The sequence below is a fragment of the Cuculus canorus genome, chromosome 3, assembly GCF_017976375.1.
Source record: "Cuculus canorus isolate bCucCan1 chromosome 3, bCucCan1.pri, whole genome shotgun sequence".
In the NCBI taxonomy this organism is placed as follows: Eukaryota; Metazoa; Chordata; class Aves; order Cuculiformes; family Cuculidae; genus Cuculus; species Cuculus canorus.
In genome coordinates, this window is record NC_071403.1 from 114,278,927 (window position 1) to 114,302,825 (window position 23,899).

At 36.6% G+C, this 23,899-nt stretch overlaps 1 long non-coding RNA gene across 1 annotated transcript in view; it reads left to right on the top strand.

Annotated features, from left to right (window-relative positions):
* Nucleotides 1-23,023: 23,023 nt before the first annotated feature.
* Nucleotides 23,024-23,899, top strand: part of LOC128851849 (uncharacterized) — a 28,857-nt gene continuing 27,981 nt past the window's right edge. The window contains exon 1 of the long non-coding RNA XR_008449355.1: nucleotides 23,024-23,132. This is a non-coding gene — a long non-coding RNA (uncharacterized LOC128851849). The remainder of the gene's footprint in view (nucleotides 23,133-23,899) is intronic.

Below are 23,899 nucleotides of genomic sequence, written 5' to 3' on the forward strand. Positions count from 1 at the left end.
TTCTCTTAAATGTCATACTTCAAATTTTTATTTCTTGTATTCAGTTTCTGCCACTGTGGACAGTAATGTGTCTAAGAATTCTTTGGTACTGTCAATAAAGCTGTGCTGTGACAGTAATTGCAGTTTGATGAGTATTTTTTCTTCAGCAGTTAGACACTTAAAATCACTGTATTTACTTTCTCTTCTTCTCAAGCATTATTTTGGAAATGGTCTAGACAGTCATATTTTGGTCACCTTTAAAAGTTTGTGACACTTGATTCATTTTCATTAATTTTTATCAATTTTTATTACCTTTTATTGTTTTTATTTTTTTATTAATATTAATGTTTGTTGCACAAAATAGCAGGTTAATTCACCTATTTAGTAGCATTTGCAGTTTTCTTTGTAGGGCTTAATTCTTTGCAGATAAAAAGATTTGGAGACTAATACAATATCTATAAAGATAATCCTGATTTATTCATATTTTCTTGAAAAAATACTTATTTTGTGTATTAATCATGACTGTAAGCATATTGTCATATTCCTTTTGATGGTAGTGATATTATTCTTTGCCATCTATGAAGGTTTCGATGTTTCTATTCCTTTAATATTAACTTTTTAGGCTGCATGTTCTGATTCATGTATTCAGTGACTCCATTTCACCTCACTGTTATACCTGTATTTTCTACACTAAGCTTGAGAGAGTCCATTTTTTGTCTCTTTCGTTATTTTTCAAATGCCAGCATTATGCCTTCCAGAAACCTTATATTAACAATTGGACTCGATGACCTTAAGGGTCTCGCCCAACCTAAATGATTCTATGATTCTATATTTTTTCTGTTTCAAATTTCCCCCCTCTCTCCGTTTAAGATTTGTCTTAGGAATTTATAAGCTTAAATTTGTTTTCTTGCTAATATCATATTATTATGTGATTTTGTCCCCTGGAGCATGTAATGTATTATAATATCTGCTACCCAAAACAGCCACTATTTTCACTCAGTCCATGTTATCTGCACATCTTTCGATTGTCACATCCATCTTCTTCAGTTACAGTAGGGTCTTCTTTTCCGCCTTTCCCCAAACTGTCTCTTTTACATCTTTATGAGCACGTTTGTGAGTCTTCAGTCCTTACAAGAATGCTTACCCTATTTTTACGATATAAGTAGGCATTTTGTAAAATCTTCAATGCATAGAGGACTTAATTATTGTATTTTAGGGCATCTATTTATTATTCAAAGCTTATTCACATTCACCCTATTTGCCAGATCTGGCTCCGTGTGATTTCTACCTCTTCCCAAAGATCAAGTTGATGCTCAAAGGAACTCTTTTTTTTTTGTCAGTAGAAGATGTGAAGGTGAAAATAACTGTGATCCTCGACAGCCTTTCAGGAAATTTTCTGTGGAATTTCTTTGAACATTGGCAGCGTTGTATGCAGTTGTGTGTGTTCAGAAGGGAACTATTTTGAGTGTGATTGTAGTTGACTCTCTTAAGTTGTTAAGTAAAAAGAGTTACAGGCTCAGTCTTGGGATTTTTGGGTTGGAACGAACTCTATATCTAAAATTGCTGAGACACAATATTAAATACCTGTAATAACAAGTGCCCACATTTCACTACCGCTGCCTAAATATTAAAATTTCACAACAGTAACATTCATAAAATGGTTCCTTCAATTGTAGACTGAGTGAACAAAACAATTGTAGATTGAGTGAACAAGGTGTGTTGCTAAAATGAGTACACATTACTAAAAGAGCTTCTGAATTATGGTAGTTTGGTTTCCAAATGTGTTACGAGGCAAGAGTAACTGGGTCTTCCTTGATAAGCATTGACACCACACAGTATTTTCCTACTACGGAATGTCTGAGATTGTTTGTCTTTTTCTAGAGAAACCTTTGCTCGTTCCCTTTGCTTAGGTCTGGCTTGATTATTTCAACCACTTATTGTCTCCTTCTCATGTATTTAATATAACGTTAAGAAAAAATTTTGTTTGTAGCGTGTTTTCATATGTTAGCAGATTTCTCTTTTATATCTCTTCAAGTAATTGCAAATATTGTCCTTTTTCAAGGCCTTTTTCAAGGTATAAGGAGCTATGAACTTTTGCAATATATGTCTTTGTCAAGTCTGCTTTTCAGATTTCTCTTCTTTCACCATATTATCAATTATTTATTTCAATATTTTCTTTATATTTCTGCGTTCATGTACTTGACTGGTTTACAATTCCACAAGCAGCCAGATAAGTCTGAATAAATGGATCCAAATAAATCAAAGTAATTACAAATTCTCTTCATTCACAATTCTTGAAGTCAAATAGAAATATACAATAGTATTTGTAAGTATTACAATTTCACAACCACATTGTTAATAAAAAAATATCTTAAAATATTTGTTGACTCCAGGAGTAAAATACATGATCAAAAACTATAAGTGACTTCATAACTCTAAATCTAAAGGAAACAAATACTTATTAATATATCTTTTTATTTAAAAAAAATGTAATAAATACTTTACAAGGACGGTATATTTCATTCCAGCTTCCTCAGATGGTACATGGAACGAATGCAAAAACATTGTAACGAAAAACATCATTTTAAGAGATTTGAAGTGTGTAGCACAGCTTAGACAAATTCCCCTGCAAAAGTAAGATTTTTCCAAGATGCTATAAATTAAGTAGTCAAACTAGAAAAAAAGCTATTATATATATGTTTTAAAAGAAAAATTATTCTGGTACTTTATTTTACATATGTTTTTTATAGATTCTTCCTTTATGAAAAAATAACACCTTTTCACTACCTTTAAACTTGAAATGAAGTATTAGTCTTACCTAAAAATGAAAAATTTTGTTCCTGGGAAAGATACAGAAAAGTCCTTGTCTGAATTCTTTACAAGTAAAATAAACTCTCTATAAATCAAGAACATTTTTTTTTTTTAAATGGAAGTTGAATTTAGGCTGGAAAATGCATATTGGCATTCAAAAGCAATGTTTTCCAATTTCTCTTTAACCAAAAATTGATCTAAACAATTATAATATTGACTTAATTTGTAGAGTTATCTACCATCATGTGAAAAACTGTTTTATTACATGTAGATATCTGAATTATGGTTAATTTATTTATTAAAACAATAAAAATGTGGGAGTTTTTTTTTGAAAAATATCCTAATCACTATATTCGGTACAATTCATCACATTCCATTTTTTAATAATGTCAGTATAAAAGATGACTGCCCTGTGGTGTTGCACTGATAATAAAATCAAGCTGCAAAGTGTGGATTTTCTAACTCAGCAAAACTAATCTGAGATGAACTGACTACTGTAATATCAATCAAAACTTAATAAGATTAATCTCTTTTCAGATCTGACGAATGAGTCACAGTTTAAATATCTCCAGTTTTTCAGGCAATTTGAGACACATATTTGATTTTTTTTCTCCCAGAGATGGGGAATGTAGACTTAATTCCACACTCTTTCCTCAGGTAAAAATCCTATTGTTTGACTCATTATTTGTACCAAGCTTTTAACATAAATTTACTGAGATTGATAATTTCCTTGAAGTAGATCAGCTGTAAGAGCACTATGTACGGTACTTTGAAAGCTTTGCAATTAGTAGACTTTAATTTCCTTGTATGTATTTGTACGGCTTTATCCAAAGCTTTATCAAATGTAATATAAAATTGAAGAGCGCTCACAAAAAGATGTGCAAGAGTACATTTAACATTAGACGTTTGAATAGCACCATTGAAGGCAAAGGAAATTATTCTCATTTTTAAAACGAGTATACACGTAAAGAACCAGGCTGTACGTTTCTTTGATCTCGAGGACTTTGAACAGCAAATAAAATGAAGTCATTCTGAAAAAAAAGACATTGAAGGAATGAATCTAGAGAAACTTGCAGATGTGCATCAGACCTCAATAAAATGGGTGTGACACCTCACCAAATATATGGAGCTATGGACTGAAACGCAAACTTCCTCCCGAAAGAGTCTGAGAACAGCCTTTCAGAGGAACTTGCGGCCAGAAAGTTACATCAATCTTTATGTCAGGTTTGTTCAGCCAAACTAGTGTAAAGGTGTACACAGAACTAACTCCAGAAAACAAGTGGGAGTTCATTCATTCGCAGCATCTTCAACCTTGACAGTTCATCACTGTCTGCTAGAGTTGCACTTTTATGCTGTAATTATTTCTTCATAACAAATGACAGGATGTACAGGTACCACAAAGATTTAGTACAACTGCTTCCCTTCCTTTGTGTTGAGACACTTTTCTTGACAGCACATATTTGTGATGAATAGCACTCAGTATCTTAGGATTTACTTATACAGCAATATAAACTTTTTACTTCTTGTAAAAAATGAACTGTAAATAACATGCACACATAGGGACTTCACGACTGATTTGCAGGCGGAAGGACCTTTGCAAAACCCTTTAATTTAAAAGAAAATATATAAGTAAATCTCTTCCAGTTCAACTATTTTCACAATCTTTATTATTTGCTTGGAACATGAATAAACTCACATTACCTGCTGCAGAGTGGGAGAAGAAGAAGACGATAGCTACAAGCAATCACTAGAACCTTCTTCAGATTACTCCTTGCATCTGTTTGTGCAGTTCTGTGTGTACTCATCCTTATTAGGTGGATATATTTCTTGCAGTTGTCACTGCTGTGTACCTCTAATAACTAGGTACAGGCCCATGATGCCGGGAGTACTCAGATTTATGATCTAGAAATCAAGAGGCTAAAGCAAGCCAAATGTCAGTCAGCAAAAAAAAGCAAATGCAACTCCAGGGATTACAGTGGCTCAATAATTGATGCCACTGAGGAAGCATCTTTATCTGTTAAGATCACCTACATCCTTCATAGCTGGGTGAGACTGAATAGGAACAGAAAAGAGACTTAGTAAAATCCCAAGGACACATGGGTAAAATCCTATGGCAACATTATATTTACCTTTTTGGAAAAACACGCCCATGGGCAATTAGCTGGATTGACCAGAGTCTCAATAATTAAGAAGAGATCATGATAATGAACTGAAAAGCAACATTTATTCATGAATTAATAGATGCTTATACTCTTGGAAAACAACAATATCTGCTTAAACCAGGCTGTTTTCCAATAAAATTTATACCATTAATATTCAGTATCATTAGTATCTCCATTATTGATTGAAACAGAAAGTACCAGGATCTGAATCAGAACCAAAGCATAGTTTATGGGTTTGAAAAAGGTATATAAGGTATGTACACCATATACTTATACATATGCAGCCATGTAATATACACACATTTATTTCCTTATATTGTTTCCTCTAATTTTTGCTGTTTCCTAGAGCATTCAGAAGTTCTTTCTGTACAGTAAAAGGCCTGTTTAATAGTCTGAATCTTTCCAAAATTAGATCATTTATCTCTTAAAATTTGCCAGTTTCAACCAGAAACTGCAAGAGAATGACAAATGTTTCACGTTTGTTAATTTGCTTTTTGCCACTTCTAGTCTAGCAAAGAAAGATGAGAAAACAATAAGAGATCAACAAAATGCCTCACAATTATGACCCCTTTTCCACAGGGAGAATTTAGCTTAATACCCTCCCCACTCATGGTACACACACATCATTAACAGACTACATCATCTCTCTGGTACTGCACAATTTCGTAATCTTATTTGGACAAAGTAGAAATTCACACATCGTCCTGTTACAAGTAAAATGCTAATGAAGGCATGGTTAATCACCAGAGATCAGGTGTAGAAGACCATGCGTCTATAAAAGCCTGCATAAAATCATACTGGATAGAAAGAACAGGGCTGCCAAAGGGATATCAAGATGCGACTTAGAAATCACAAGAGAAAAAACGATCAGCTGAAATATACAGTCATCCAAATCAGTCACAGAGACTCCACTGCTGTTTCATAGTTGGAGATATTCTTATACCAAGGCATGATACAAAATGGCAAATCCCCGAACACATTCTTGGCGTGCAAGGAATGGTGATGTGATATTTTCTTATTTGAACTCATACTTCCAGTCCCGGTGCTTCTATGCAGAAAGATCAGAGAAGCTGGCACAAGAAGCCTGAAGCTAGAGGGGTGTTCATGGCTCCACCACTCTGCCCATGAAGCTGAACTCTCTGACATCCCAGTCCAGCTTTACTCTTATTCGCCTAACGTTCATTCTGTGGAAATGTGAGTCAGAATTAGTCTGAAGACCGCTAACTCCTATGCTTCTCTTAATCATCTCTTTCTTCTTCAGATCTGTAGCTGCAATATAGGTGGTGAGTGCATGTATGTGTGTGGAGAGTTTACTTTTCTGGGGATACATGGTCATATCTCTTTGTTTGTTGCTAAATAGTGTCACATATGGATCCTGTGTCTCCTTGTGTGATCCGAAGCAATCAGTACACTGTCAACAATTACCCTAGAAAATATAGCTTTGCTTCCTCTCCTGCCCTGCTAGTAGGAATATCACAGAATCACACACACAAGGTTGGAAAGGACCCATTGGATCATCGAGTCCAACCATTCCTAACACTCCCTAAACCATGTCCCTCAGCACTTCATCCACCCGTTCCTTAAACACCTCCAGGGAAGCAACTCGACCACCTCCCTGGGCAGCTGTTCCAGTACCCAATGACTCTTACTGTGAAGAATTTTTTTCTGATATCCAAACTGAATCTCCCCTGGCGGAGCTTCAGGCCATTCCCTCTTGTCCTGTCCCCTGTCCCTTGGGAGAAGAGGCCAGCTCCCTCCTCTCCACAATCTCCTTTCAGGTAGTTGTAGAGAGTAATAAGGTCTCCCCTCAGCCTCCTCTTCTCCAGGCTAAACAACCCCAGTTCTCTCAGCCGCTCCTCATAAGACTTGTTCTCCAGCCCCCTCACCAGCTTTGTTGCTCTTCTCTGGACACGCTCCAGAGCCTCAACATCCTTCTTGTGGTGAGGGGTCCAGAACTGAACACAGTACTCGAGGTGCGGTCTCACCAGTGCCGAGTACAGAGGGAGAATAACCTCCCTGGACCTGCTGGTGACCCCATTTCTGATACAATATGCATCTCCCAAATCTACCAAACATATAAACAATCGCATGGTCTTTGGAGACCTACACCGAGAGTGTTTTCAGAGGAATTTCTGGCCTGTGAATGAAGAGTTGTCAGCACTGATTTCCCCCATAGCAAAAGGTGTGAATACACAGCACTCTTGATGCTGCATCTGTTCAAGATCTTTGGCAGTTTGCTGCAGTGTTAGCCACTGATGTATAATGTTACCAGAGTGGTCCAAAGTTTCTGCAGAAATGATGAATCTTTAGCACAGGAAGCTTAAGACTTTGAAATGCAATTTGACATTAGCTACTGGTTTCTGCTGACCTTTGGTACTCTCCTGGGGAAGAATTAAAGCTCATAGAAATACTGCTTGTACTACAGGGAAAAGTACTCCCCTGAAACAGAGAGCTAGCCTTGATTTTCAATGTGCTTCTTTTTTTCCTCTCCAAAGCCAAACACCAAAGAAATTATTCCCCTGTCACTTTCAGAGTCACGTATTTCACATCACTTGGTTTGCCATTATAGGTGTAAAAATAAAACAAACTATAAAAAAAGGAAGAGGGCAGACGGCTCTGAAAGAGTTTATTCTCTTTCAAACTAACAAGACAGCAGATATTTTTTAAGGCAATTACAGAAGAGTATTTTGGTTAGTAGTTGCATAAAAGAGGAATAAAATCCTTGTTTCAATTTTCCCTGTGTTTTAAGGCTGGAGAGAAGGATTTTACTTGTTTGGATCCTGAGGAATCAACTGGTATTCCTCTATTTGCGTCTGGCTGTTTCCTACTTTTCATCTACCACTTTTCGTCTGCTAGCTTTTCACTGCAACCCAACACAAAGGATACATCGTCTGTGACTGAAAAAGTTGCTGGTATAGCAGCATTAAAATTGGACAGTGACCAGCTATCAGCCTCACTGCTCAGTCTTTCCAGTTTGCTCTGGTAATGTCTTTTGTTTTGCTTTATTAAGGGAGACAAGGTTGTAAAACCTTCTTAGGGGAAGGGTAAATAATGTATCTGACTTGAAATGGATAGAAGAAAGGGGCTCAAGAAAGAAGAAAGAGCTGCTCTGTTCTTTTCTTTTGAAGAATCCGATGAAGAAAAGTAAAATAATTGGCCAGTTTTTTGTAAAGGATATTATGCAGATTATTTTAATTATACTTATTATATACAAATACATAAACACAGATAATTATTTATACCAAAATGGATATTTAACAGTAGAACTGCATTGTGCTGGATGCCTTCAGTTCTGATTGTGTAGATCAGATTACAAATAGGTGCCAGAAGATCCAGGTTCCAGTTGCGGTTGGGCAAATGATGAACTACCATTATTTTTCTATATGTAAATGGATTTTTTTTTTCTTTTGAAGTTTTAATCTATACTTTTCATATTATATTTAGATATAAGCACTGTTTCATAGTCTTCCTAAACACGTGTCTGTTTTTGTTGACTTCAAAACAAAACTGAAATTTGGTTGACTTCATTAACCGAACAACGAACAATGTGCTCCCAGATGGGATGAGGAGTGGAGATGGTCAGACACACCTGCACTTCTGCTAAACAATCACACAGCATTCAAATTAGGTTAACATGATATGAAAGCAAATATATAAATCAGAAACTGATAAATAACTGGGCAACTACTAGAACTCAAAATATAGTGGGAAAGAGACTGCTCTACATCCATATCATATGCTTCTTAAAGGCAGTATAGGTGTTGGTTGTCAGTCAAACTTCTTTATTACAAATGAATTGAAAGGGAGCATCGGACAATGCCTGATAAAGATAGGATAAAGTCTTGTGGGCCACTGACTCTTGATGCGAAAAAACGCAGATATAAAGACAGCTTTTATCAGTTGTAAACTGGACAATAGTCAAATGCCTCAGAATATCCATGTTAAAATAAAGATGCAGGTTACAGAATTGCTGTGAAGAGGCCATGGTAGATAATCATTAAAATTCAGCATGAAAAAAGGCCAAGGGTACTACATGTTTCTAAGATAAACAGCTAGATGTACATATGCTGGTAAATAAAGAGAATTTATTTCAGGATAGCCTCTACTACCAAAAAAGAAATCTAGTTCCTCCTCTGAAGCGTTAATAACATCCTCCTCTCCCACTGATGTTAATGATGTAAGGGATCGCAGCCAGGCAGCATTGATATCATTCTATTCCAGCATGCCAGAATCTGTGTTCTTTGAAACAAGGCTAACTGTTAATCATTGCTACACCTGTGCTTCTGTATATTTTATAATTCACTGAAATGAAGTAGCATATGGTAGATAATATTTTCCAATTACTTTAGTTAAACAGTGTAAAACAAATGTAAGAGATGATGATTCCTGTTGCTGGACAAAACACGTGCCCATTTACAGACAATGTATGAAAAAATAAATTCTGGGACAGATGTTCTAATATAATTGATTTAAAAATTCTGTGGTTTAAGATAGGCTGTTCTGCACCCTCTGATAACAGGCTATTTTTTACTTTTGATCCCAAGACTGCACCCTTACACAGAGACATTTCCATACCCTCTACTGGGTCAATTTGTCCCCTGGCATCCTTTAGTTGCAAGACTGATTAGGTACGTTCTTGTTCTTCATCAGAAATTTTCTCCAACTACTAAGAAGTAGCTTGTATATCCGCATAATTATCAGACTTTTCCAAATCTTTAGTGCTCTAAACGGCATTTCTATTATTGCCAGCTAGTATCGGCCATAGATAGGATCTTTGATTAGTTACTCTTGTAACCCACAAGTTTTTCCTCCTTCACTTTGCCACATTCATGTCTTCCTTTTCAATTTCCAAGGCTTACAGACAAGGAAAACAAGGTCATTCACATTTTACAAGCCATGCAAACAAATGTGATTTGCCTTTTTTTTCCAGCTGACAACATCATCCTGAGGAACATTGTCAGGTGCAGTGAACCAAGTCTAAAAAGCCAGCAAGAATGTATGAAATAAAAAAAGGCAGAGAGACAGAGCACATTGCTGAAGAGAAAAGTAAAGGTAGTCCTCTTCCTCCTCTTATTCTCAAAAATCTATACATCAAAGAAAGTAAGTGCCAGAAATTTAAAATTATTAACTGTATGTGAGCTTAAAAGTTCCAGAGTACCATGGAATTGCATGCCTAGAACTTGGCCATTATCAAAACTGCACTTTAATCTTTGCTTCAGAGACTGTTATAAATATGGTCTGAATTAGTTACTATAGCTATAGTATATAACTATGTACAAGACTACTGTTCCATATATAACATGTTATCATGATGTATTATTATCCTCTGTCCTTATCAGGGCCTGATGAGGCAGAACTTTCTTGGATCATAACAAATATTTTGCATGCTGAAAATTTCCAGTTCAGAAACAGAACTGTACAAGCCTGGCAGAAAGTAGATTCTTAGTAGATGTAGTAGAAGATACGTAGATATAATGCAGTCCCTTGAATTGTCTGTACTGATTTATTGTCCCTAAGTGGCTTATAGTATGGCATAATGCAGCTCAAACCTCCCTATTTTAGGAAGCATGTTTGCAAATGGATATAAAAGCTCTTTACTTTGAGGGGAGGAAGATTTCATTCCTTGTGAGAGATATTGAAAATTTAAAAGATATTAAACTGATATGTCCATCAATCAAATTTTAACTAATGGACAACTAGAAGAACTGAATTACAATTTTAAAAGTTGTTCTTTAATTTGTGTATGCCTTTATGAAAGGAAAATAAAGCTTTCCAAATGTCTTTCTTTCCTATTACAATATATTTGCTAAAGTCTAATGGGTTTAGTCAGGCTCTTTTTTTTGAACAATTTTAAATGGATGTCAGTGGCGTGAAGTTTTTGAAATGCATTTTCAAATCTATTTAGTGGACATTTTTATTCAAAGTACCAATCTATTGTGATTAATGAAATTGCAGTGGGGCATGTACAATAAAACTTAAGTGAATGTTACGTTTCTGTGCCCAAGTTTATATTGCAGGGACTTTTTTTACGTGAATTCCTAAACTTGGATACGTGCGAACTCTCAAAACATCTCACTGTTAGAGTTGAAAGGCCACTTTCATAGCTAGTTTTACATCTAGCCATGCTCAAAATCACCCAGCTCTGTAGTAAGGCAGCAAACCAGCCGAGACTTAGGAACTGAGAAGTGTGATGCTTTTGTGCGCTGAAGGGATTGTACTGAGCAAGTGGTAACATTCACTACAAAATGAGCACTTTGTCCACTTTTATCACAACAGTTTGTTCTGTGAGAAGCAAATCCAGGGGTGTTTAATGGCCCATATGCATGGCAACTGTCCCTTATGTACTCCATATTCCTCACTGCTGTAACCCAAATTTCTCTGAAATTCTAATGACAAATTCTTTCTTATGATTTATTCTCATAATATATCTGTTTTCCCCTTAGTTGCTGCCTACCTTCTCCAGTTTGCTGCCTGCTATTGGTTACTATCCCTGAAGGATTTAAAAGACAGGTAGATGAGATGCTCAGGACCACGGTTTAGTGGCAGATCAGAATGGTTAGACTCGATGATCCAAGAGGTCTTTTCCAACCTCGTGATTCTATGATTCTTTTATTTGGCGTATGCCATCACTACTTTGGTACAACAAGGTTTTGACTGATGAGTCAAGTTCTGCCGGCCTTGGTAGCAATTCTTTAAACACAGACATTAATAAAGCAGATTGCCATGCAAATTTTAATAAGTTAACATGTTGTGGATTACTACCCTTTCATCAGCTGTGCCAAAATCAGTTTTAAAAATTGCTGTGAAGTTTTGACGAGTAGGCAGATAGATAGATGACATGAGAATGATCCAAATGAAAGGTCCCTTTTCACAGGGAGTGAGTGTTCACCCAGAAGCAAAATTTTTTTGAACGCTATCCAGGGAACCACAAGCTAATCTACCCCAAACTGATCCATGAGAATGTGATGAGGCAGATATAAAGGGGACTGGTATCTGACAGAGTAGTCAGAATGGACATGTGAAAGGGAAATCATGTTAAACAAACTGATAGACCTCTGTGATGAAATGACTGGCTTGGTGGAGAGGGGAAAGAAGAGTATGTTTTATCTTGACTGTATCAAGGCTTTTAATGCTGTTTCCCATAAAATCCTCACAGACAAACTCATGAAGTGCAGACTGGGTAAGTGGACAGTGAGGCACACTGAACTACTGGGCTAAGAGGGTTGTGATCAACAGTAGAAAGTCCATCTAGCATCTAGTCACTAGCAGTGCACCTGAGGGATCAACGCTGAAGCCAGTGCTAGTTAACGTCTTCATTAATGACTTGGAGGTTGGGACAGAATGTACATCAGTGATTTTTAAAATAATACAAAACTCAGAGGAGTTGTTGGCACACAGGAGGGTTTTCCTGCCATTCAGAGGGATCTTGACAGGCTAGAGAGTTAGGCAAACTGGAATCTCGTGAAATAAAGGGAGGTGCAAAATCCTTCATCTAGGAAAGAATAATCCCAGGCACTACGACAGGCTGGGCGCCAACCAGTTGGAAAGCAGCTTTCCAGAAAAGGATTCGGAAATCATGATTGACAAGGTGGTGACCAAGAACCAAGCAGTGTGATCTTGTGGCAAAGAACACCACATCTTGGGGTGCGCGAGGAAAGATGTCACGAGCAGGCCAAGGGAGGTCATTGCTGTGCTACTCAGCTTGTGTAAGTCCTTCTGTCCTGTCGACTCAGGCTACATCCATACTCATCCATAGGGAGCTGAGTAGCGCTGGGACCCATTCCCTGAGCCAGTTGACATAAGCAGGCCACATCCACATTACTAAAGTATTTTACACTCCCAAACAAGATATGCCACAATCATTATTTCTATTAAGGATGGTTCCTGGCCCATCGTAAATGAGGATCTTTCAAGGAACCATTTGGGAAAGTGAGATTTGCCCAGGGATGATGCTGTGCCAGGGACTATTGTAATAATTAAACAGCCCAGATGGCTGGCATTATTTGGATTATGGATACAGTAGCGGAGCAGATGTAGTCTCAAATCAAAATTTATCTTATGTAATTTAAGGGCCAAAGCCTAAACTGGCCACACAAGCCTCCTTTAACCTAAATAGGGCAGTGGTAGTTTAATCTCATTTTAGGTGATATCCTGTTCTCACTACTGACTATGGTGCAATTTAAGATGATTATCTTAGATCAGAAAACAAGTTGTAGCCTGTTAATCAGAGTAGACTTACATGCTTAAGGGCAGATTATCAAAGAATATTCAGGTGTCAGGGATGTAATTGATGCTTTGTGAGAGTTTTAAAAGCAGACAGATCCTTAACTTCTACTCAGTCTTCTACAACCATTGTTTATTAATAGCTTCTAGTGAATTTTATCCTGGGCTGAACATGAATCAGAAGTAAAAATATATCACAGATCAGCATTAATCAGTCTTTCTTTGAGGAATTGCACAGCTAGAAAACAATGGGACTTCAATCAAATATGGTTAATTGCAAGCCCTGAACCTAAGTTACGTGAATGAGTCTGTTACTCTTAAATAAGCAGTACCAGAAAAGTGTATTTATTACATTGATCTGCCTCTCAGTGAAATTCTGCCCATGAATAAGGATTCCCTAAATACACAGAGGGATTTATGATTGGTGGGGGGATATTTTTTTTTTCTTACTGAAAAAATAACCAAAACCAGTAACAAATTCATCTTCTCATGTCACACATTCGTTTGTGTTACGCAGAAAGGATGATCCTTCAAAATATGAGTATGTCATATTTAGAATCAACTTCTTGTGAAGGCAGAGATGTGATCCTATTTTTTTAGGGGAAATGGTTTTAGAATGTTTCCAGGGACCTCATAGCCAATAAACGTGTGAAGATAGAGGTAAATATATTGTAGTGGCTCTACCTTGACTGAATGCCAGGTGCCCACCAAGCTGCTCTAGCACTCTCCTCTTCAGCAGGATGAGAGGGAGAAAATAGAAGGAAAAGCTCATGGATTGAGATAAGAACAGGGAGAGCCCTTATCACTCAGCTGTTACTCTCATAGGCAAAACAGACTCCATTTGGGTAAGTAGTTTAATTTATGACCAGAAAAGTCAGAGTAGGATAATTAGAAATAAAACCAAATCTTCAAACAGCTTTCTCCCATTCCTCATTTCTTTCTAGGCTTAACTTTACTCCCAAATTCTCTACCTCCTCCCAACAAGTGGCACAGGAGGACAGGAAATGGGGATGGCAGTCAGTTCATCACATATTGTTTCTGCTGCTCCTTCCTCCTCAGGGAGAAGACTCCTCACATTCTTCCCCTGCTCCAGCGTGGAGTCTTTCCAATGGGAGACAGTCCACCAACTTCTCCAATGTGAGTGTCTACCACAGGAGACATTTCTTCACAAACTGCTCCAGCATGGGCCCTTTCCACAGGGTGCAGTCCTTTGGGGACAGAGTAGTCTAGCGTGGGTCCCTTATGGGGTCACAAATCTATATCAGGGCAAAATGTTGTGATTTGCTGGAGCAGATGCATGTTCTCAGTTCAAGAATTGTGTGAAAAATGACAGAATTGTTATTGATAAACTCACTCACAGATGTGAAAGATTTGTCACGTGTACATATTTTTCCTTTAAATTTCATTCGCTATCTGATGATAGAATAATGCCAATTCTCTTCTTCTGTCTGGATATCATGTTTGAAAAAATAACTAATTATTAAAGACATTTACAGCTTGTGAGGAAGAGAATTTGGAATGAACTCTTATCTTGAGAAGTTAATTGAGATCGGGAGTAAACATATGAATGTGATTCTCCCCTATTAATTAGAAGCCTTGATTACTTTGATCAGAGACCTCATTATATGACTTTTTGGAAACAATGGAAACGGGAAAAAAAAGTAAGATCTTCAAAAGGCCAGTCATTCCAGTAGGAAAGACTTCTTTTCTTTGGTGATCCTTGTAGGCTAGTATAAAAGCTTCACTGGATTCAGATCTGAACTCCTATGGAAGTTTATTTCATGCTTGAACCTCACTGAACCCAGAATAAATCTATTTAATGTATACTAATGTCGTTTTGTTATTTCCCTTAGCAAGAGGAGCACATCAAAGCATCTTAGAATTTATGAGGATCAGCAGAGAGGATGGTCCTGCAGGGAAGCTGGGGTGTCAGGGTGTGTGATCTGTATTTAGTCCCTGCCAGCTCGAGTTTTCTTGTGAAATCTTGCATTAACTTCTTAATATTTCTGTGTATCAGTTTGATTCCTGTGTAGGAAGACAACAATAGCTTTCTCTCTTCTGTTCATCTGCCTTGTAAAGTTAGAATGAAGTGACAAGCACGGCACGCTTACGCAGAAGTCTGTATGTGGGTCACAGCAGCCTCGTCTGGAGAGGAAGGGCAGGGCAAAGGGATCTCTGTACGAGATTGCACACAAATGGGCCAACAGAGAAGGAAGCTAAGCAGGCAATCGTTTCATTAACTCTGTTAATGACATCTTAGTGGAGACTTAAATTGCCTTAATAATTTTTATATGTACAGTTTTGCATCCCGTATGAAATCCTATCTATCTCTGCCTACAAGATAGCAGCCTTTCTAAAAAAAAAGCTGTAATTACCTAAATTCTTCTTTAGATATATTTATGTGGTGAATATTCTTTATTCGGACTGAAGGTAGGAAGATTCCTGTGTTTTATTAAAAAAAAAAACCAACAAACAGATAAACAAAAGAGTTTCTTCTTTTTTATATAGTCTTCCACAGTACTGAAAGCAGTAGCATGTTCTTCTTTCAGGTGAATTCTGTTCTCTCCAGCTGTTACTCTAATACCTGTGTTGCCTATGCCATTGATCGCTTTTCTTTATAAATAGCTGCCTCCTCTTTATCCATCGCACAAAGGTCTGTAGTTCCTGTCTGCGTTTGAGTGAGATTATCTATGGACACTTGAAAGTTTGCTGAATGTAGTCAACAGTAATGAAAAGGCTTTAATAGCTTCCTACAGCACCACAGGTGCTTAAAGTCTATGGAATTAAACATTTCCTGATGCTATGACATTAGACCAGGCTGCAGCTTGTTGTTTTTCTGTTGTGATCACAGCAGTCAAGATTCAATTTTCTGTTACTCTGAGACAGGCCAGAGGCTTGCATACACTTGCTAAAGCATAAAAATGAGGTATTTTTCTTAATGTGCCTGTCAAGTGGCAAATGTATGGTTGTACTGTGAAGGAGAAAAGATAAAGACTGCAGGTTTTTGATTGAATTTGAATTGCAGACTCAAAAACCACTGTCCTGTACACCTCATGTCAGTAAAATGTCTTAAAGATTTTTTCTCCTATGTATGCAATGTGTTGTATTATACATGATCAGACAGAACAAAACAACTGCCACTTCTAAACACCAGCTGTGTATCATACTCTTGAATTTCATGAAAAATCTCTCAGTGATAAATTGCTATACTTCTAAACTAGTAGACAGCAATTATGAGTGTAGTTTAAGATGGCAAAATTGGATCACATTTAATCGGCAGAAGACTGGTCTCAAAAGGGTTTGAGACTTTGAAGAAAATCTTTGCTTGTCTTTGTCTTCATTGTTCATTAGTTGGAATGGATCCTGGAATATATACTGAGGTAGAGGAGCTGGCTAAGCAGCTCCACAACTCATCTACTCAGCAGAATGAGGGGGAGAAAATATAGCAAAAAGCTTGTGGGTCGAGATAAGGACAGGGAGGGTCTTCTATCATTCAGCTATTACTGTCATAGACAAAACAGACTCCTTTTAGGAAAGTAGTTTAACTTATGATGAGCAAAGTCAGACCAGTAATAAGTATGGATTTGTGTTGTGCTCATCTAAAACTACGCCCAGGTGCCCACCAAGCTGCTCCAGCACTCCCCTCCGCAGCAGGATGAGAGGAAGAAAATAGAAGGCAAAAGCTCGTGGGTTGATATAAGGACAGGGAGAGTCCTCATCACTCAGCTATTACTGTCATAGTAAAACAGACTCCATTTGGGAAATTAGTGTAATTTATGACCAGAAAAGTCAGACCATTGATAAGTTTGGATTTGTGTTGTGCTCATCTAACACTATGCCCTTAGGAAATAAATGTGTGAAGATAGAGGTAATTTTATTGTAGTGGCTCTACCTCAGCTGATTGCCAGGTGCCCACCAAGCTGCTCTAGCACTCCCCTCCTCAGCAGGATGAGGGGGAGAAAATATGGTAAAAAAGCTCATGGGTCAAGATAAGGGCAGGGAGAGTCCTTATCATACAGCTATTACTGTCATAGGCAAAACAGACTCCGTTTGTGAAAATAGGACATGTCAGAGCATTGATAAGTATGGATTTGTGTTGTGCTCGTCTAACACTATGCCCTTTACAAATGAGAGCAATTTCCTTGGTTTCTTATACATTCGTGAAAAAGCACTGAGGAAAAGATGAGGGTTTTTTTATAGTATTGAGTTAATGATGGGCAAAATTGAAGCTCATTTTTGGGGGAGCTTGGGAGAGGCGAAGGCGAAAGTATTAAAAGCAAAAGTCAGGTATTTGTAATTAATGCCAAGTTTTGATGCTTTATCATTATGCAGTCTGCAGGCTTAGAACTTATTTCAAACATTTTGTAGTGTATTTAGCATTTCCTCCAGGTTTTTGGTTTAGAATCGTAGAATGCTTTGCTTGAAGTCAGTGCTGGGTTTTGTTAACTGCAATTACCTTTAATGCAATAATTTACTGTAATGCACATTTATCCATCTGCCTTCTGTTTACAGCTACAATGCAAATACATCTCTGAACAGTGCTAAAATGCTTTTAACTATGCTTAAGTTGGTTGTACCTGACCACGTGTCTAAGTATTTTCCTGAAGGAGAAAAAAGGGGGCCAGAAAAACTGGGGGCCTTACAATAAGCTGGAAAATTGCTGCTAAATGAATAGGGAATATTGACAACATCTTAAACATAAACATTGTTTCCCTTGCTGAAAATCTACCTGACCTGAAGTTCATGCATAATACTAGATTTAAACGATTATTTTATAAAAATAAAAATATTATTGGTTTTATACTCTGTAGGCAAAGACGTTGCTGTACATAGCAGACTGTGGCTATAGAGGAATTTAAATTAGGATAAATCTCATTACATGTTTGCAGCTCAGCTGGACAATAAGCCAAGGCATCTCTGTGCTTGGGGGAATTTTGTAGGACATGTAGGGTTTAAAGTAGTTGAGATGTGAATTTTACAGGTCTTCTGAAGAATCTGCTTTCCTTCTGCTGCAGTAGCTGCAGGTCTGGGATGACAGAACATTTCTATTTGACACTGGTAATTAGCAAACACCAGCTGAAATGAACTACAGCATCCATTAAAGGAATGTTAGCAAATAGTTTATTAGTGAGGCAACCCCAATACTACTCATACTCAGATCAGTCAGTCTGAAATAAAGGTGAAAAGAAGCATAACCAAACCTCTGGGAGGATGTAAATTTATTTGATCAATACATTTTAAAGTTTTATTTGTTGTCTGATAGCCATATAGCTCATAAAAATGTCTGTGATATCCACTGCACTCAAACAATTATTTAATTATTGAATCAGTCAAGAAGAACCATTTGCTGCCCAGAAGGCAGGCTGACATTTCCTAACAGCCTCTTATGCCACTTGTAATTGTGTAAAGATGCTGTAATAGTTAGGACAGCCCTGAGGTTTATTTTGTCCTCTGCTCCTTATCCTACAACAGACTTTATTTTACACCTTCAGTTATTCAAGCCTTGATGCACATAAAATGAAACAATCAAAATAATGTTGCAGAGTTTACGACAATCTCCAATGATATGATCCTCAAAACCAAGGTTTACCGTGTTAGTGCCTTAATTTTTCACGATCAGTGATGCTGCAAATCCGGTCCAGCAACAACATGACAGCATTAGCATGAATTTGTGAATTCTGTAATTTAGTTATGCATATATGTATATATTTGTAGACCATAAATGTATTTTAATATACATGTTTATAATAGTTTATATGTATGTTTATTCTTTTCCCTTACATGCGTAACAACAGTTCTATGTGTTTATATCCAAATGTAATGAAAGTATAGCTGTTAATTTTTAACTTTAACCAGTGTGTAAGCATTACAAATCATCATACACTCCTATGTTCCTCTGTGTTAATGAACTAATTTGGACAGGCACATACCTCGTTGATTCAGAAGACCTTTGCCTCTCCTAGGTTGTAATAACTGTTAGCAGTTTCATTTCATTAGCAAACTGTGAACACTGTTTATCAAATATAAAACATAATATAGACTATTTCTGTGTCTGTTAGGCAACTGGACAGCTTGACTTTGCTCTATACCAAGCTGAAAAGATCCAGTCATCGAGTGTCGCATTCCAGGTAGTGCAAAAATCTCCTTTTACTGCCTTTTTCACTTTGCCCAACCCATTATCTTTTATCAGATCTTAGAAAACCCTATCTGCATCTCAAAAGGACTATAAAGATAGAAAAGTTAGCTTGCAAGGATAAAAATTCCAGGATGAGACTTTCATTTACCCTTTCTTTCATAGATTTATTTTTTTCATTTTCTAGTTTTAAATATTCAGTAAGTTGCTTTTTTTTCTGTTAATACCACACAAATAACTGCAGGATGTCAACATCAGAAGATATTTAAAATAGGCAATCAAATGAGGTACTTTATTTTAATATGGGTTATAATCATTAAGAAAAGCAAAAAGTTATGAGAAAATAGAACCTTTCAGCACTTAGATGTTTTGTGCCTCCCTACTTAGTAGTCAAGGGCAAACTTGAAGGATTTCTGATTTAGTCTGGAGATTTATACCTAAAATACATAGAGAGTTTTTTGGAGGCCATCAGCATATGTAATCTGTAGAACAAATGTCCAGATGCCTGTCCAGAGTCTTCAAGGCTTCTTCTGCTTTTCCTGTGAGTTTATGGGAATAGAGAAGGGTGTTACACCTAAGGGAGTGTTCCTTCCAAGCAGTTTGTCAGATATAGTTTTCTGTGGAAAATCAAGTGAAACATTGTCAGAAGAAAATACAGATTGAAGCAGGACAGCTTAATTACCATTGGCAAAACATGCAGAGATGCCCTAGAATGACTCTGCTATTGTTGATGCTTTTGACACTTCAGTTTTGTGAAATAAGGAGGAAAATTTTTCTTGACACACGTATATAAATGTACGGGTAAACGGATGCTGAGAGTTGCATTCATACCTTAGAGAAAAACTGTGCTGGTTAGAAAAAAAAAGATTAATTAATTTAGGAAGTTTGAATCTTTTTCTAGAAAAGCTTTTAGTTTAGTAAAAAAAAAGGTTACGTCTATGAGTGTGTTAAGAAGCAGTAAGAAAACAGAAGATAAATAAATAAATTGGTCTAAAATAGAATCACAGAATCATAGAATGGTGTGGGTGGGATGGAATCTCTAGAGTTCATCTAAGTCCAGACCTCTAACATAGGATATGAATATTCAGCACCTTAATTAGTTAAATATTTCTGGACTGGGAAATTTCAAATAAATAAATATGAAAAATAGGTAAAATAAGATGGAAAAGATGCAGGGGAAGCTATGCCTGCTGCATTCCCTAAGTCATTGATACCAAGACATCCACTTGGCCAGACTGTGACAATGCAGAAGTCGCTAAGCACTTTTGTCTATAGCCATATAATGTACCTGTTTAGGTAAAGGTAACTCATATCTGTCTTTCTATTCCAGTAAGCCTGAGACTTCCACAACAGATTTTCCAGTGTCTGGTCAGAGATGTATCTAATAATGTGTTATAGCATGTTTATTTAGTTCCCTTCAATATGCAACTAACTTCATAATAAGTATTACCTATCTAGTATGTAGATACTTATTATGAAGTTATTCGTAGACTACATACTTCATTTTTTATCAGCAGTCATTTTACTGCCAGATCTGAAATGACACTTCCAAATCCTGTGACTTGTCTTATCAGTTATAGATGCATAATAGAAAATAATATGATTGATTATGTTGGCTTAAATATAAGGAAGTCATTTAGTAACCCCAACATAGCCCCTGTTAGATCTGCCACCATTTTAGTGAAGACAAATAATAGACCTTAGTTGTGTTCATAACTTTGCTGAGATTGTAAATTGTACTTTTCCCAACCTGACAACAACCACACAGGGTTTATTGCATTTCTGTCAGGTTGACTATTCAACTGACTTAGTCACAGGATCACCTTTTTGATTTTAATGCAAATGTCAGAATCTAACATGTTTTTCAAAACACAAAACCTTGAGTGAAGGAGGAATAAATAAATTATATCTGTTTTAAAGGTATTAAATCCCAACAGAGAGATCGTGTTGCTTTTGTCATTCAGTATGACACTTTCTTTGTACTTTGCAGGATATGTGTTACTGTAATAGTTACAAGTGCTATGTTAACCAACCCATTGTCTGCAGTTATCTAAAACACAGGCTTAATGAGTATCAGAAAAGCTTTCTCACTGATTCCTATTTTGTGTATGACTACATTCTTAGTTCTGAAGATACACCTGCAACATTTTTGTATTGTTTCTTTGCTTTTACTCAAATAACTGTATATAGCAATGAAAACTCAAAAGACAGCAAGATACATTTATTTCTCTCCATTCTGGGTCTCAAATAATTTTAATCTATGTGTTAACAGAGTGAAAGACAGAAGAATCCAGATCTCCCTTTTTTTTTTCTGCTGATTTTAGTAGGCCTTATATCTGTCACAGACACTTATCTTTGGAAAAAATAAATTGCCATCCAGAAATACTTATTTTTCTCTACTGACTATAGAGGAAGCTTAAACAGCTAGTGCTAATTTATATATCTAACTTTTAGATGCATAAATTAGAATAGATAAGCCCATTTTCTCCTGGATGCCTTCTCGGTCTGCTGTTTGCCACTTGGTACAGTTTATATAAAGCTAATGAAAGACTTAGGCTTTAGGAAATTTTAGACATCTTATTCTGAACGTAGAGAGGCAAAGCAACATTTAACTTAGTTTAGGAATTGTATTGTACTTGTGTTTGCCCTCTTGATACTATGTTAGGTGTATTTGGCTGAGACACAGTCAATTTTCCTAGTAAATGTGTTATGCTGTCTCCAGTGTGAATTAATTCCCACTAGATGGGAGCTGGAACTAGATGATCTTTAATTTCCCTTCCAACCCAAACTATTCTATGATTCCACGATAAACTTCAGATTATCCACATGAACCCTTGAATAGATGCTTTCTAAATGTCTCAGACTTTGGAAACTTCAGTGGTAAGCTCACAATTCAACAGTAGTCAACTCTGAGGCTGGAATCCAACACAGATGTGGATTTCTTTGCTCCAGAAAGCATCCAACAACTTATTTTGATGGTACCAGAGATAAGTAGTTTTCCTTCATTTCTGCTATAGGAGATTTTTTTCCATATGGGGAAGAACATATTTGTCCTGGCAATTTTCATCATGTTAGATGTCAAAATTTTCTGTGGGAAAATATTTGTATGCACCTAACCCAGAAGTCTTTTAAAGAGTCTATTTCTGCTGCAAAACACAAACACAAAACTTTTACATGATGTCAGAGAAATCTTAGAGATACCCTAAAAACTTGCCAAATTTTCTTGATAATTATAGTTTGCTCTAAATGTTGTCAGACACAGATCACTGTTACTCTTAACCAAACTGGGGTACTTTTTCATCCTTCAAAGAATGACTATATTTTTTAGATTAAAAACACACTTTTTCATAATTTTAAGTTCCAAGTGGCAGGTGAAAATAGCATTTTTGACTGATTGTGAGGTCTTTTATAACAGATACTCTACATTCTTTGTAATGTCATTTCAATTGACCTGTTAATATTGTTGCTTTGGGAACCAGTTTGCATGTTATTAAGCAGATCACAAGTAGTGTTATTCTTATACTGAATTAATTCCTGGATGACGTCTTCTATTGCATTGTATTATCATTTTTTCGAAGTCATTATCATATAGAGTAGTCCTAAATGCTGAGTACATACATTTAAGAAGCTATATTGACAGTTTGCCTGTTGTACTGGACCTGGCTGCTCTTTTTCTTTATAGCAGCTCATGACCATAGCTAACCAGAGGGATATGACCTACTACATAGCCTTATGATCAGCAATAAAAGAGAAAAGAGAGGGTTTCTGGAGGTTCAGACATCTTTTGCTGAGGAACTGGCTGTAAATTGATCTACCCATAGAAGGTAGTGAGTGATTGCCTTTGCATCTTTTGTTTTGTTTTGTTTTCTTCTCACCTATTCCACTTATCCTTCAGTTATTAAATACATACACACAGATTTTTCTTTCATCTTGACTCCTAAGTCACCCCTGAGTAGTCCAGGTTGGAAGGGACCTCTGGAGATCATCTAGTCTAACATGTTGCTAAAGCAGATTTGCCTAAAGCAGGTACACAAGTATGCATCCAGGTGGGTTTTGAATATCTGCAGGGAAGGAAATTCCACAATGTCTCTGGACACCCTGTTCTGAATTGCATTTCTGTGCTGCTTACAATAATATGATACTGTGAAATTACCAGGAACGTTATTAAAGATGTAACAAAATGCATCTTTTTTTTCCTGAATGTAATCAAAACTAATTTATGCATAGATTATTTTTAAATATGGGAAAAATGTAATTTAATGAAGAGATCTCTTGCTGTTAAGGACAAATTTAATATCAGTAGAATTCACATTTCTTGAATATATTTGACATGCCTCTTATTTGCTTGCTCTTTTCTGCTGCTTTAAGAGATTAGTTTTTGATTAAATTGGTCCCTCTTAATAAAATCTGAGACCACATGGAGGAAAACTAGGAAAGTAAGAAATAACAGGTTATTTTTCAAAAATACCAATGGGACACAGGGTAATTAATCGATTACCTCGGAAAACGTGAACTTGTAGACTTAATTTTCAGGCTATGCATAGATCTTGCCAGAACCGAATACACCTATTACAGCTGCCTCGACAGGGTC